The 14507-nt window shown below is 45.0% G+C and overlaps 1 non-coding gene across 1 annotated transcript; it reads right to left on the minus strand.

Moving 5' to 3' along the window:
- Positions 1-4820: 4820 nt before the first annotated feature.
- TRNAQ-CUG (transfer RNA glutamine (anticodon CUG)) lies at positions 4821-4892 on the minus strand. The gene has a single exon. It is a non-coding gene; the product is annotated as a tRNA-Gln (tRNA).
- Positions 4893-14507: the final 9615 nt, after the last annotated feature.

The raw sequence follows: 14507 nt of genomic DNA on the forward strand, positions 1-14507 counted from the left end.
CTGCCTGTACCGTGGTCCGGCTTCGTTTCCGTATGTAACATGTTTAGGCTACGCGAGGAAACAGCTTTGAATTTTACACATGTTCTATTCCCTGCAAATCAGAACCGCAGTCAGACCTGAATCTTGGCCGGAAGCCTTGTGATCCAACCAGAAACCTACAATAGACAGTCTTGGGAGTGAAAGGTGACCAGTTTCTCCTCTTGTGAGAGGCTGCAACGAGGCTGCCTTGCTGCGTCCTACTCTTTAAATACCTAACCTTGCCTAAGACTTCATTTTTTAAGCGTTAGTTTCCTTGTTTGGTGTCTGTCTTGCTTTTACGCCTTAAAGCCGTTACTAGCCAATTCCAGAGACACCACCCACTCGTCCTTCCCACCCCAAAGCAGCTTTTTCTATTTCTGGCTTTGGTTTTCCCTTCCTTCCAATCTCTTCTCTCAGGCTCTTTCTTGATACCTTTTATAGACACGAAAACACTAGCTCTCTCTCAGCCTCCAGTTTGCACCTGACACTCTTCAGTCGTGTGGCAAATTAGGAAACTTCCTTAATAAGAGGGCAGCAAGAATTGTAAGTAACTTTTTTTTTTTTTTTTTTTTTTTTTTTTTTTTTTTAGCTCTCAAGTAAGTAATTTTAGATTTTCCCTGTCTGAAAATGCAGTTGCGGTGGTATATCCAACTCCGGTTTATAAGAAAACCAACCAGGTCCAGTGTTGACAGTCGTGCACATTTTGCCAATTCCCAGGATGTCTTCTTAACTTGCTCACTTCTGATCCACAGTTGTCCTGGCAAATAGAAACTACTTGGCCAAAAACAAACGGCAGGGCCATGGCGGGAAGAACCATCAAGCCTCCCTGGTGGCTACCTCAGGAACAGCATTCAGAAGCTGCTGAGACCACTGGAGAGACTAGGAGCAGGAGTTGAGTTGGAGGTAGGGAGTAGAGTTGGGGAAGGGGTTGTATGCAAACAAGGGCAGGTCCAAAGAAGACTAAAAAAGTACACTGGAATGCGTCTCGAGTATTGAGGACACTGAAAGTAGAAGTCGTAGGTCCTACAGACTGACCTAGTTTGATGAAGAGCCCTGAATTTCTCTCCAACAGTGGGATAAACAAATACAAAATATCTGAACCAAGACTGAAGTCAACTTGCAGTGCCTTACTGATGAGAAAACTTGGGTTTCTAGAGTGCTTAACAGATTTCCCCCGTCTCCGTTGTCAGCACTGTTATGCTCCCTGACGGAGGAGTTTCTGAGCAGACAGCAATGACCGATACCAGTGCTTGGATATTGGTTGCCAAGCCTATCAAACACCGAGGTTATTACGAAGACGTTAGGTTCAGTCTGTGGTGAGGAGCACCACCTCTGGGAGGCCTCCCTTCCAGTCCTGGCTCCACCACTTGCCTTTTGTTTGACATTCAACCAACCCCTTCTATTGCTAGGCCAATTTTGCAAGAAAAATATGAAAATAATAATATTAAGCAACTCATAGAGAAATTATTGCATAGAATACGTGAGATAACCTAATAGCACACCTAGCATAGTGTACGGTTTATAGTAAATACGTCCTAATAGGAAACTACCCAAGAGCAGCTTTTTAACCCTTAATTACGAAGTGTAAAGTGTATAGACTTCTGCTTCACACTTTTTGTAACATTTGAGTGAATCTTGTATTTGTGAGTGTAACATCCATTCACGAAATAAATTAGTATTAAAAAATTAAAAATTTTAAATGGAATTTATACAACACGTGCCCACCAAGGGACTTGTTTATAGCAACTTTGTTTATAGCAGTCCCCCAAACTGGAAACATATCAAATGCCCATCAAGAGCTGAATGGATGGGGGGGTGCCTGGGTGGCTCAGTCAGTTAAGTGTCTGACTTTGGCTCAGGTCATGATCTCGCAGTTCCTAAGTTCAAGGCCCCCACATCCGGCTCTGAGCAGAGCAGATGAGCAGAATGGATGTTCTTCCGGATCGGAAGATTCGGTGTCTCCCTCTGTCTCGGCCCCTCCCCTGCTTGCACTCAGTCTCTCTCTCTCTCTCAAAAGAAATAAATGTTAAAAGAATTTTTGGAAAAAAAGATGAGTGGCTATAATTGTGGTATATTCATTCAAAAAAATACTACTCTTCAATGGAATGGAACAGATTCCTGATATGTGGCAACAATAAAGATGAACCTCAAAAACAGCATGTTGAGTGATAAAAAGAATACATACTTGTTGCGACCGGCGTGACAAACACCGAGATCAGGGTCCTGAGGGTAGGGGAATGTAAGAAAAAAAGAGAGAAGAGAAGACAGTTTGGGAACAGGAGGGTCCCATGGGCTGATGGCCCAAGTGACGGCTTTATTGTTGCTGTACACAATCTTTTATAATATAAGACTCTTATGGATCAGGTCATTCTAAGAATAAACAGGTTTCACATGATCACTGCCAGCCAGAACTTTTAGTTCTGTGTACCTTGTGAACTTTCTGAACGGGTCACAAGACCTTGTTGATAGATTGCTAGCAAAACACAGTTCCCATGTATGTTTCTATTTGACTCGGCGTAGAAAAAGGGGAGGTAACATTACTGCCAACACCCGCAGACCACAGGCTTCAGGAATTAACTTTCTCAGCCTTGACAAGGCTTTCGTATGCCCTTGAAAGTGGGGGAATGGGAGGGGGAACCACCGGGTTGGCTGAGTCAACAGGGAACCATTGCTCCACCCGGTCTCAGCCTGGCACCGGGGCCCGGCCTCCCACACATACTCTGTGGTTCCATCCATGTCAGTGTCTAGAACAGGCAAAACTAAGCCATAGTGACAAAACTAGATCATTGATTGCCTGGGACATGAGGTGGTGTGGGGGATTGGCTGCAAACAGGCACAAGAAGACATTTTGGAGCAATAGAAATGTTCTTTGCTCTTGAACAGGGTAGTGGTTGCCTGGGTACATCCAACCTGTCAAAACTCATCAAACTTGAAATGGATCCATTGTATTATTTACAAATTACACCCTAAGACATTTGGTTTTAAAAACAAATCATTCCAATTTTAGTGTCTGAAGTGTAATTAATTAGTATTAATTAGCCTTGGAAAGTTCTTTTAGAAAACTGTCACTCATGTAGTGAACAATCCCACCATATTTGTTTTGTATCTTTTTCTTCCGTGAAATTCATGCCCTATTAAACTCAATATTTTCAAATAAAAATAGGCTGTATAAGAGCTCAGTTTTTTATAAAAGAATATTTGTAAATATATCCTCCCTATAGATTTATCAAATATGACTCCATTAGTAATTACCTAATGCATACAAAATTATTTTTTATTTTAAGCTGTTTCAAAATTTTACATATACGTATTTTGTACATCATTTGCATTTTACCATTTGTGTAATTTTACCATGTATAGCTTTTGCAAAAAATTTAGAACAACTTAAAAATAGATTTGAAGAAAAATATGTAAAGATGTTAGAAGTAGTTAATTCCAGCTGGTGGGATACGGATGAATGCTTATCTTCTTCTGTTTGTTTGTTTGTTTGATGCCCGAGGTGGGGCTTGATCTCAAGACCCTGAGACCAAGAGTCGCATGCTCTATGGACTAAGCCAGCCAGGCGCCCCTATTTTTCATAGTTTTAAACTTAAAAAATGAATGTCCTGGAAGTGAAAGAACAGAATAGATACGAAAGAGGTGTGGGGTAGGTGAGAGGAAAACATAAAGGGGAGGGAAAACCTGGTTCTGGCAGGAAGTGTGTTTAAGTTGGAGAGTTTGAGGGAGCACTTGTGGGCATAAGAAGGGTTTGCGGGAGGCAGTGGGGTCATAAGGATGTTCGGATAGTTTTATGCCTGTTGCATGGTTCCTCCTAGGTGTTTTTTCAAAAGAATTTATATAGACTTAAATTTCTTGTCCAGCATTTTTAGCGGTTTTTAAAAGTAGGAGGAGTATAAACATTGTGGTTCTCAGCCTATCTTCTGGAGCCAGGATGTCTTCAGTCCAAATTCCTGCTTTCCAATCCCACTCACTGGCTGAGTGACTGGACAGGTTGCTTAATCTTTCCGGATCTCAGTTTTCTTACATGGAAAATGAGGACAGTGATATGAGGTGGGTCTGTTGAAAGGATTCAATGGTTGACTATGCCTGGGACAGGGCACTGTGCGTATAATCATTGACTGGTATTGGGGCGCAACACTGCGTAAAGACTGGATGTGATGAGAACTGATTTTATTTAAGTTACAGCAGTGATACTTTTCAGTGGCTGTGGGCCCTCCTAGGGACAGGGAAGTACTGCTCTCTGACCAACCGTAATCTCCTGGGCTGGGCCGATCTGGGAGTTTATCAGCTCATCTGATCAGCTCAATCAATGGAGAATAGGAATTCAATTCCTTGCTTCAAAAACACCCCGGTAATACTTCCAGTTTAGGACTGTGAACCATCGACCTCAAAACCAGAACACTCTCTCATATCACAAACTGACTCAGAGACAAAGTGTGCAATTACGGGACGCGCCGCGTGACGTGCTTTGCGGTGCAGGGTTCAGTGGCCGCAGCCCGTGGCTTTCACCCTGAGGCCTGAGGGTGAGCCCGACGAGGGGCGGTGCTGGCCCGCCTCCCCCCGCCCCCCGCCGCCTTGGTTGCAGTGTCCGTGCGGAGCGCTCTGCCCTGGGAACCCGGCGCGTGGGTCCCCGAATCCCGAGGAGGCGGTGGCGGCGGAGCGCGGGGGACGCGGCTGCGAGGCGCCCAGGGTGGCGCGGGGCCCGCGGGACTTCTTTCCTGGACACAGAGCAGGATCCCCCGGTCGGAAACTGCGTCCCACTCGAAGAGTAAAAAAAACCACCCTGTCCCAGTTAAAGGGAAAGGTCCCACCGAGATTTGAACTCGGATCGCTGGATTCAGAGTCCAGAGTGCTCACCATTACACCATGGAACCGCTACAGAGAGTAAGGTGCTATCCCTCACTAGAGGTGTGTAAATTATGGTTTAGCGTCCATATTCCCACCGATAATCCCAAGGTATTTCTTCTACTGACCCAAGACTAGAGTATAGTTGACCTTCGAGGGTGGTCAGCTCTCTTGCTGTCTCTCTGCAACCCCCCCTCCCCCCCCCCCCCCCCCACGGCCTTTGACTGATTTCTGTCCTGTCACATGCACCTCAGAAAATAAGGTAAACGTGCCCTGGGCCTTGGGTGAGGGAAGAGCTCATAAACCACATATTCTACCACCGTTTACCCAGAGTTTCCTGTCCAGAGGTGAAAGTTTTGCATATAGTACAGTGATTTTCGTTTTCCTTGCCTCCACCCTTTTCCCATTGCCCAGAGAGGGCAGGGGATTGTCAGAGCAAGACTTGGGTCTTCCTGGGTCCTTGACCACATAGCATCCATCACGCACCAAAGCCACTGCTGACTCCTATATGTAATCTATAAAGATGTGTCAACAGTGGAGTGGTATTGGGAGGCAGGGGAATTTTCCTTTAAATTTTCATACACTTCTGGGTTTTGTTGTTGTTGTAAGCTTTTCTTCTATTTCTGTATCTGTTAGAGCTACAACGTGAAGTAATCAACCATGCTTTAACATTGACCTAAAACACTCAGGCACATCAAACCAAACTCATCTGCCGTGACTCAAAATCGACCACATACCATCGAGGCCACAAGGCAGGGCTCTGACTCCTGTACAGTCACAGATGGTTCTTGGAGAGTTTGACCAAGTCCGTTCCATTCCAGTTTCTCAATATATCATGACCTGGAAACTGCATGCTTTTAAAAAAAATCGAAGATGTATCAAGGTGCCCAAAGAGCACTCCTGACTAGGCCACAGGGAATGTGTACCCACAGTACTTACACACAGTACTTATGTACACAAAATACCACCACACTAAATATTTACATGTGTAATGGATATAAATCCACATTACATCTCAAAATAACAATCTGTGTATTTCATTTCCCCTTTACCTCTTTTATTTTATCCCGAAACCATTTCTTCCCTCACCCCAAAACACAAAACAGAAAAAAATTGACATCGAAAGGAAAAAGTGGCTGGCTAAACCACAGAGTCAGAAAGATGCCCAGTGCTCTGGAAGATGTATTTTGTTCCTAGAGACTGGATGAGGGTTGAATTGAGGAAGGAGGCAAAGGGGGCTACTCTTGTTATGAAGAGGAAGATTTTCCCCTCAAAGTTTGAGAAGACGGAACTTCCTTCTGGAAAACGAAAAGGTTGAGCAGTAACAGCACAAAGCATTCCTCCAGGAGAACTTTAAAAGGAGTCAAAGTTTATGACTGCAAGAAGCAGAAATAGACTCTGGCTGATTTCAAAAGGAAAGAAATTGGTTGAAAGGATGTTGGGAGATCACAGAAGGGCCAGGAAACCTGGAGCCCCAGGCTCTGACTAGGAGCAAGGAGAGAAACAAATGAGGTTGGAAATTGAGAGGGCAGAGAGACTGTCCTTTGTGGGGTGTGAGAGCCCAAGGTCAGAGGCAGGATGTGTGGCAAGGTTGCGGGGAGGCTGTGGTGTTGGGGGCCAGTGATCAGAACTGCTGGAGAATGGAAGTCCCCCTCCTCCTCCTCCACCAGCTCCTCCGGCCTCTTCTATCCTCCTCCCATTCTACTGCTGCACCTCACCTCTCTTCCCTCTTCCTCTCTTTCTCCTTATCCCCTTGCCCCAGCCCCTGCCGCCTCTTTATTGGAGCTGGTCTATACCTGGAACCAAGGGTTGGTGGGGTTTCTTGCTCCAGCATCAATGGTAAGTGACTTTTGTTTCAAATGATGAAGTGATGAGGTTTTGTGCCAATAGTAGCTGATCACGATATGCATGCCTGTGCCACTGAGGCAGCCTAGAGTCTCTTGCTCTGCCCCCACTTTATTTTTTGGAGGGGGGGGAGGGATGAACCCTTGGTGGAGGCCTGAGGAAAACACCTGAAAAGTAGCAAAAACCTGCTTAACATAGGAGCCTCTGAGATTGTAAAACGTCATGATAGCCCACACTTGGCCTTTAAGACGTGGTTAAAATTTCAGTGACTTTCCCCTTCACAACTTTTATGGCTGCCATCTTTCCTTTTCAGTATCTGCCAGAGATGACAGGGTCTGTGTGTATGTCCCTCCTCTGAGAGGTTACCACGCTTTGGACTTCAGTTTACCCGGTGATCTTGCAACTTAGGTCTCTGGCAGGCTCAAAACAGGCATGATTTTGTAGATCATCCAGCTTTATCTTCTTGTCTGAGTGGCAACAACTTTCTCTTACAACTCTCTATATCTTTTTTTTAAAGGTTTTTTTTTTAATTTTTTTTAACGTTTATTTATTTTTGAGACAGAGAGAGACAGAGCATGAACAGGGGAAGGGGCAGAGAGAGAGGGAGACACAGAATCTGAAACAGGCTCCAGGCTCTGAGCTGTCAGCACAGAGCCTGACGCGGGGCTCGAACTCACAGACCGTGAGATCATGACCTGAGCCGAAGCCAGACCCTTAACCGACCGAGCCACCCAGGCGCCCCTACAACTCTCTATATCTTAAGTCCATGTGGATTACACTTGTTTTGTGAAACCTTTACCTTTTCATCTGCATCTGGACTAATTTGCCCTCAGTACAACCACATAAATTTCTTTAACTGATGACAGCTTTTCATGAGGCCTCATGAGCTTCTAATGAGGCTCATTAGGTGGGGATAATGAGCACCTTGGAGATCCCTGTATAACATAGGCCTGTATATTTAGTGCTGAACAGAAACCTTCCTACAGGCCAGTTGAAACTTATAATTATCATCCACAGCCATAGTTGAGGTTTTGTAATAGGGCTCTTTCTCCTTAATTACCATACTTGCCTTCGTACAAGTTGGAGATTGGGGTGATATTAGGTCAGATTTTCCAGAGGCAGTTAAGCGTTGCTGGGATTCCAAGTTTATGGTCCACATCAGGACTAGCAGAATGAAAATGACATTCTGGGCATGGGAAAAAGACAAAGAGACATAACGTTACATGGACACACCACATCTTTATCACCCTCAGAACGGTGGTCTCAATGAAAATGGGAATAGGGAATTGAAATCCTTGTTTTTCTAAGCGAGTGAGGTGAAAGTTGGAAAAACTGGCTTAGTTGTTTAAATGACTGTGTACTCAGACGGAATCTGAGGGTGCGTGAAGTGCAGACTTCACTGAAACAGTTCTAGGATCTGAAGGTGACGAGAGGAAGCAATACTGAAGCTTGGTATGTTCTACTTTCCAATTATTTTTCATTTTGCCTGATTTTGTGGGCCCAGGCCCACGTCACTAAGGAAGGCAATGTCAACGTAAAAGACATGATACTCATTCCATTAAATTTGATAGTGCCTGTTCCTAAACATACTTTCACTTGCCATTATCTAGTCAGATTAGTGAACGCAACCTGATTCCTAGGTGCATTAGTCAGTTCAGGCTGCAGTAACAAAATACCACAGGTTGGGGGGCTTAAACAACAGACATTCATTTTCCTCAGTTTTGGAAGCCAGAAGACCAGAGTTGGCTTCTTTTTTAAAAAGTTTATTGATTTATTCTGAGAGAGCGAGCGAGTGGGGGAGGGGCCGAGAGAGAGAGGGAGAGGGAGAAAAAGAGAGAGAGAATCCCAAGCAGGCTCTGCACTGTCCGCACAGAGCCCAATGCACGGCTTCATCTCATGAACCATGAGATCATGACCTGAGCTGAAACCAGACGCTTAACCAACTGAGCCACCCAGGTACCCAGGTGGCTTCTTTTATTTATTTATTTTTTAGTGTTTATTTATTTTGAGACAGCGTGAATGGGGGAAGGGCAGAAAGAGAATCCCAAGTAGGCGTCAAGCAGGCTCCACACTCAGTGCAGAGCCCAAGGCAGGGCTGAATCCCACAACCCTGAGATCATGACCTGAGCTGATACCAAGAGTCAGACGCTCAACCAACTGAGCCACCCAGGTGCCCCTGAATTGGCTTCTAATGAGACCTCTTTCTGGCATTTGGAGAAGGCTGCATTTTCGCCGTGTCCTCCAATGGCCTTTTCTTTGTGCATTGAGAGATCTCTGGTATCTTTTCCTCTTCTTAAATAGACACCAGTCCTATTGGATTAGAGCCCAGTTCTTATTACCTCATTTAACCATAATCTCCCCCTCAAAGGCCTTACCCCCAAATACAGTCACTTTGAGGGGTAGGGCTTCAACATAAGGATTCAGGGTGAGAGTAGGGAGCACAGTTCAGTCCGTAACACCAAACAGGGACAATCCTATGATTCTTTATCTGTCAAATCCTGTGATGCTTGCCTGGTGATGGGGCTAAGTGTTAGCAAGGCTGCTGATATCGCTTGTGCTATTAGAAAAGCAGACCTGAGCTGGAAAGCATGGCCACACAGAAAAGACTGTAGGTCAAACAATAGAGCACACGGTTGCGGGGACAAGAAGCAGTTTTGCTGGGGTGATGAAGGGTAATAGTGAGTGGTAACACTCCTATTTCTACCCTTTGATGTTGGACCCATGGATCCTGGCTATGGGAGAAACAGCACCGCATACTGGATGCCAATTCAGAACATGTACAGCCTCCTGGAGAATCTTGCTCAGCCCTTCAAGGTTTTGCAACCCAGTTGACACTATAACTGAGTCTTCAGAAGGCCGTTCCACTGGTGTCTCAAGCCGGCTGCTTCAGAATGGTGGGGATCATGGTAAGACTAGTGAATCCCACAGCCAGTGCTGCACTCTATAAATTCTGTGAAGTGAGTTCCGTGATGAAAAGTGCATTAGTTTCGGGCACCTGAGTGGCTCAGTCAGTTAAGCATCTGACTTTGGCTCAGATCATGATCTCACGGTTTGTGGGTTCAAGCCCTGTGCTGGGCTTTGTGCTGACAGCACTCTCTCTCTCTCTCTCTCAAAAATAAACAATTAAAAAAAAAGAAGTGTATTAGTTTTCTTGGGTTGCCATAACAAAATACCATAGACAGATGGTATAAATAAACAAACATTTATTTTAGTACAGTTCTGGAAGCTAGAAGTCCAAGATCATGGTGCAAGCAGGGCTGGTTTTTGGTGAAGACTCTTCCTGAGCTGCACCTGTGTGTGTGTGTGTGTGTGTGTGTGTGTGTGTGTGCGCACGTGCGCGTGTGCACAGACACACACACACAACTCACACAAAGCCAGTTCTGTCTCTTCCTCTTCTTATAAGGACACCAGTCCTATTGGGTTAGGACCCGACCCGACCTCATATAACCTTAGTTACCTCCTTAAACACCCTATCTCCAAACAGTCATGTTGGGAGTCAGGCGTCAACACATGAATTTGGTGGTTGGGTGCGGGGGGCAGGGGGCACAGTTCAGGTCATAACCAGAAACAGTGCTGTGTGGAATCGTACAAGGCTGGGTAAGGCATTCTATAAGTGCTTGGATGGTGGGTTTGGCCAACATTGTGTGCAGGGAAGGCAAATCTGTGTTCAGAGTAAGTGTCTATTCCAGTAAGAACAAAGGAGTGTGCCATCCATGATGGAAGTGGCCCAATGTAATCAATCTGTCTTTTGGTAATTGGCTGATCACCCTGGGCGATGGTGCTGTACTGGTGACTCAGTGTTGGTCTGTGCTCCTGGCAGATTGGGACGCTCAGCGGCAACTGTCAAGGTCAGCCTTGGTGAGTAGAGGTCCATGTTGCTGAACCTGTGCATAAACTCCATCCAGGTCACCATGGCCACTTCATTCATGCGTCCATTGGGTGATGACAGGCTGGCTGGGGAGAGGCCGACTGGTATCTGCAAAACAGGTCACCTTATCCACATGGTTATTAAAATCATCCTCTGCGGAGGTCACCTTTGGGTAAGCAAATATCTCGGTGTTTTCACTCCATCTGAGAGGTCTGTCCACATACTTCTTTCCAAGGCTTCCTTGTCACCAACTTTCCAAACATGTCTAGTAAAATGAACAGCCACGTATACTACTCAAAGCTCTGCACACCGGAGCGGTTGCCCTTCACCGCTGTCCTTCAGGGCTGTCCTGGAAAGCAGGTGCAGGGCTCCAGCTGTCCACTTTTAGGTGGAGCCTGTATATCATGCAGAACCATCTGTGAAACAGGCCCCAGGTTTCCCTTTCTATGGTAACTGTAGGGAAGTCCCCATGACACCCCAGGCGCAGGCTGTGAGAGAGAAGGGAGTGTAGCAGGAATGGGGACTGCAGGCGTGTGTGACACTTCTTCATGTGGCTTCCTTGCACATTCAGGGCCTACTTGGACCCTATTTCTTATATACCGCTTCAGTTCGATGACGGAGTGAGCCGCTCATTACACTCGTTAATGTGACAAAAATGTTCAAAGGTATAGTATACATGATGCCCCAAGTCCCTGCCTTTTGTAAGTGCTTGACTAAGGAGTTTCCAATGATAGTTTGCCTATCTCTATTGCCACATCATGCCATGCACGATGTTTCCGTTGTTTCTTTTTTAAAATTTTTGGTGACTGCTCTCTAGTTTGCAATATACATTTACAACTAATCTAAGTCAACTTGCAAATAACACTAAAATGTTCTACAGCTAGTGCAGGTCCTTATAACAGATGCGGTTTGAGCCCCACATTGGGCTCTGTGCTGACAGCTCGAGCCTAAGCCTGCTTCAGATTCTGTGTCTCCCTCTCTCTCTGCCCCTCCCCCACTCACACTCTGTCTCTCTCTCTCTCTCTCTCTCTGTCTCTCTCTCTCTCACAAATAAACATTAAAAAATTTTTAAAATTTTATAATAAAGGACTATAACGAACAACTGCTCACAAATCTGATAACTTAGATGAAATGAACCAAATCCTTGAAAGACACAATTTATCAAAACTCACACAAGGAGAAATTGGCCATCTGAATAGGCCTAAATTGAATCCATAATTAATAAACTTCTGAAAACAAAACCAGACTTCAATAGTTTCACTGGTGAATTGTACCAAACATTTAAGGAAATGATACCAATTCTCTACAGTATCTTTCAGAAAATAGACAAAGAAACATTTGCTGACTCATTTTATAAGGCAAACTTTAATACCTGTTTAAAAACTAAATTCAATCAAGTACATTTGAAGATCCAATTAACTTTATTATTAAACAATTCACGAATAGGGGCGGCTTTCCATCTCACAAGTCAAGGGGAGCTCCATTGAGTTTAAACAAAAGTTTTTAAAGGGGGAGAGAGGGCATTATAGAAGAAATTGGGAAGAGGAGAGGAGGAGGAGGGAATTGGTGAACAAGGAATGTATTGGGTTTTTTTTCTTAAAATTTTTTTTTAATGTTTTATGTACTTCTAAGACAGAGAGAGGGACAGAGCATGAGCAGGGGAGGGGCAGAGAGAGAGGGAGACACAGAATCTGAAGCAGGCCCCAGGCTCTGAGCTGTGAGCACAGAGAAACTCACGAACTGTGAGATCATGACCCGAGCTGAAGTCGGACTGAGCCACCCAGGCGCCCCAAGGAATGTATTGTTTAGGCAAGGTTGCCCTCCTACAGGGAGAAGGGGTCTATCAGTAAATTTCCTGGTATTGACCAGGAAACTCTGAGTTGACTGGTTAAAGATTACATTCTGGGGTGGGGTGAAAGTGCAGCTAGGTTAGGTATTAAGACCTCATTTACTGACCTGGGGGCCTTACCCTAAGTGATGCCATTCTGGGCCTGTGGTTTTCTTTTTAACAATTACCATCTTTTTTTTTTTTTTTTTTAAGTATTTTTTAAAGTTATTTATCTTTTATTTTGAGAGAGAGAGAAGACAGAAACAGAGAACATGAGTTGGGGGAGGGGCAGAAAGAAGGAGAGAGCGAAAATCCCAAGCAGGCTGTGTTGTCAGCAGAGGGCCCAATGAGGGCTCGAACTCATGAACCGTGAGATCATGACCTGAACAGAAATCAAGAGTCAATCAAGGTGCCACGTCAAATTCCTGTTCTTTTGATCAAACTCAATTACACTGAGAGATGTGATAAAAATTTAAGGCATTGGTACCACCCTCAGTTACCTCTTCGTGGTTCTCTGTAGCTTCTGTTGATCCTTTCTTTGGCACTTACAGGTCATGATGTTTTTGTTTAACATCTTTGATACCACAGATTACTTCCATTAGAGTTGGAGGATGATGTCAAGAACATTTCCCAGAAACCAAAGTAAGAACAAGGAAGTAAAAACAGACATTTAGTTCAGGAAAGTGGATGAATTCAGGAGGTCCAAACATGAACCGTAGTGTAACTTCCCTCCTTGGTGAGTTCCAGGTAGAGACTACACCCGGTGGAATTGTCACCCAAACTTTATTTACAGCCAATAAAGAGATCACCGGAGAGAACTTCCAAAGCCTTGACTACCTGAGCAGGGGTAAGCAGGTTCTTTTTATTTAGGGTTAGGATGAATATTCAGAGTTTTGTCATTGCCTGTAAAGGTGGGCATAAGGTTATGCAGTCGTACTTAAAAACCAAGCCTCCTAAGTGCATCTAATGTTACATTAGTGAAGACTTTAACATTTTAATGAAGGAGATGTAATTGTCTGGCAAGGGCAAGGAGGTTATGGGCATGCTGGATGGGGCCTTGGGTTCCCTATCTCTGGTAAGGAATGCAGTGTCTTGGGACACCTGGGTGACTCAGTCAGTTAAGCATCTTGATTTCAGCTCAGGTCATGATCTCACAGTTTATGGGATCAAGCTCTGAATCCGGCTCTGTGCCGACAGCGCTGAGCCTGCTTCAGATTCTCTCAGCCTCTCTCTTTGCTCCTCCCCTGCTCATGCGCACCCACCCTTCAAAAAAAAAGGGGGGGGGGGATGCAGGGTCTTACTTTTGAAATAGTAGTGGGAGTTTTATTTGTCTCTGATATGGTTAGGCTACTTCATAGCCTGGTAGAGACGGTTAGTTTTTGCACTCTTTTTTATTCATTCCTTTAAAATCCTTAACTACTGAAAATCTGGCATTTCTTTTTAATTCTGACGCCTTCTAGGAAGATTTTTAAGAAGTGTGCTTACGCAAGTAGAGCCTGTAGGGCATCATAGATCACGGAAAACAACCGAGGGCCTAAAATGACTTCTGTTGTGTCACGAAAGCTACGTCTAGGCTTTCTTCTTCTGGGGACCCTTAGCCCCTTCTGCTTACAGAATAACATGTGTTCCAGAAAAAGACTAGAAAAAGAAAATTCAAAACACTCTCCCACACCTAAAGGTTGACAGTGAAAGGAATGAAATGTTCCATGAATGAAACTGAACCTTCAAGAATGAAATAGATTTCGCCACCCGTTGTGAAGCTTAATGAGTTTTAGTAGATATACTCAGTGTATATACACAGCTCTTTTGTAATCCTAACCGTTGCACTCTCCACCCAGAAAGGCATTGTTTGAAGAAAGGTATACTGGCGTCAGCAGCCCGCCAGACAGATTCCCCACAAGCCCAAGGTTTCACAACCCACGACCTCTGCCCCTGCGGGAAACGAGGGACAGGCCCTCGTCTCTGCTCGCGCCCCCCCCCCCCCCCCCCCCCCATTGGCGGGCTGTGTGTCAGGGGAGAAGGGAGGAGAGGGCAAGGGCGGGACGTGGGCGGGAGGGAAAGGAGCGTTCCCTTGACGTCACGGATAGGGCGTGTGCTGTGTAA

This window comes from Panthera pardus, unplaced genomic scaffold (genome assembly GCF_024362965.1).
Source record: "Panthera pardus isolate Hobbes unplaced genomic scaffold, ASM2436296v1 HiC_scaffold_11, whole genome shotgun sequence".
NCBI lineage: Eukaryota > Metazoa > Chordata > Mammalia > Carnivora > Felidae > Panthera > Panthera pardus.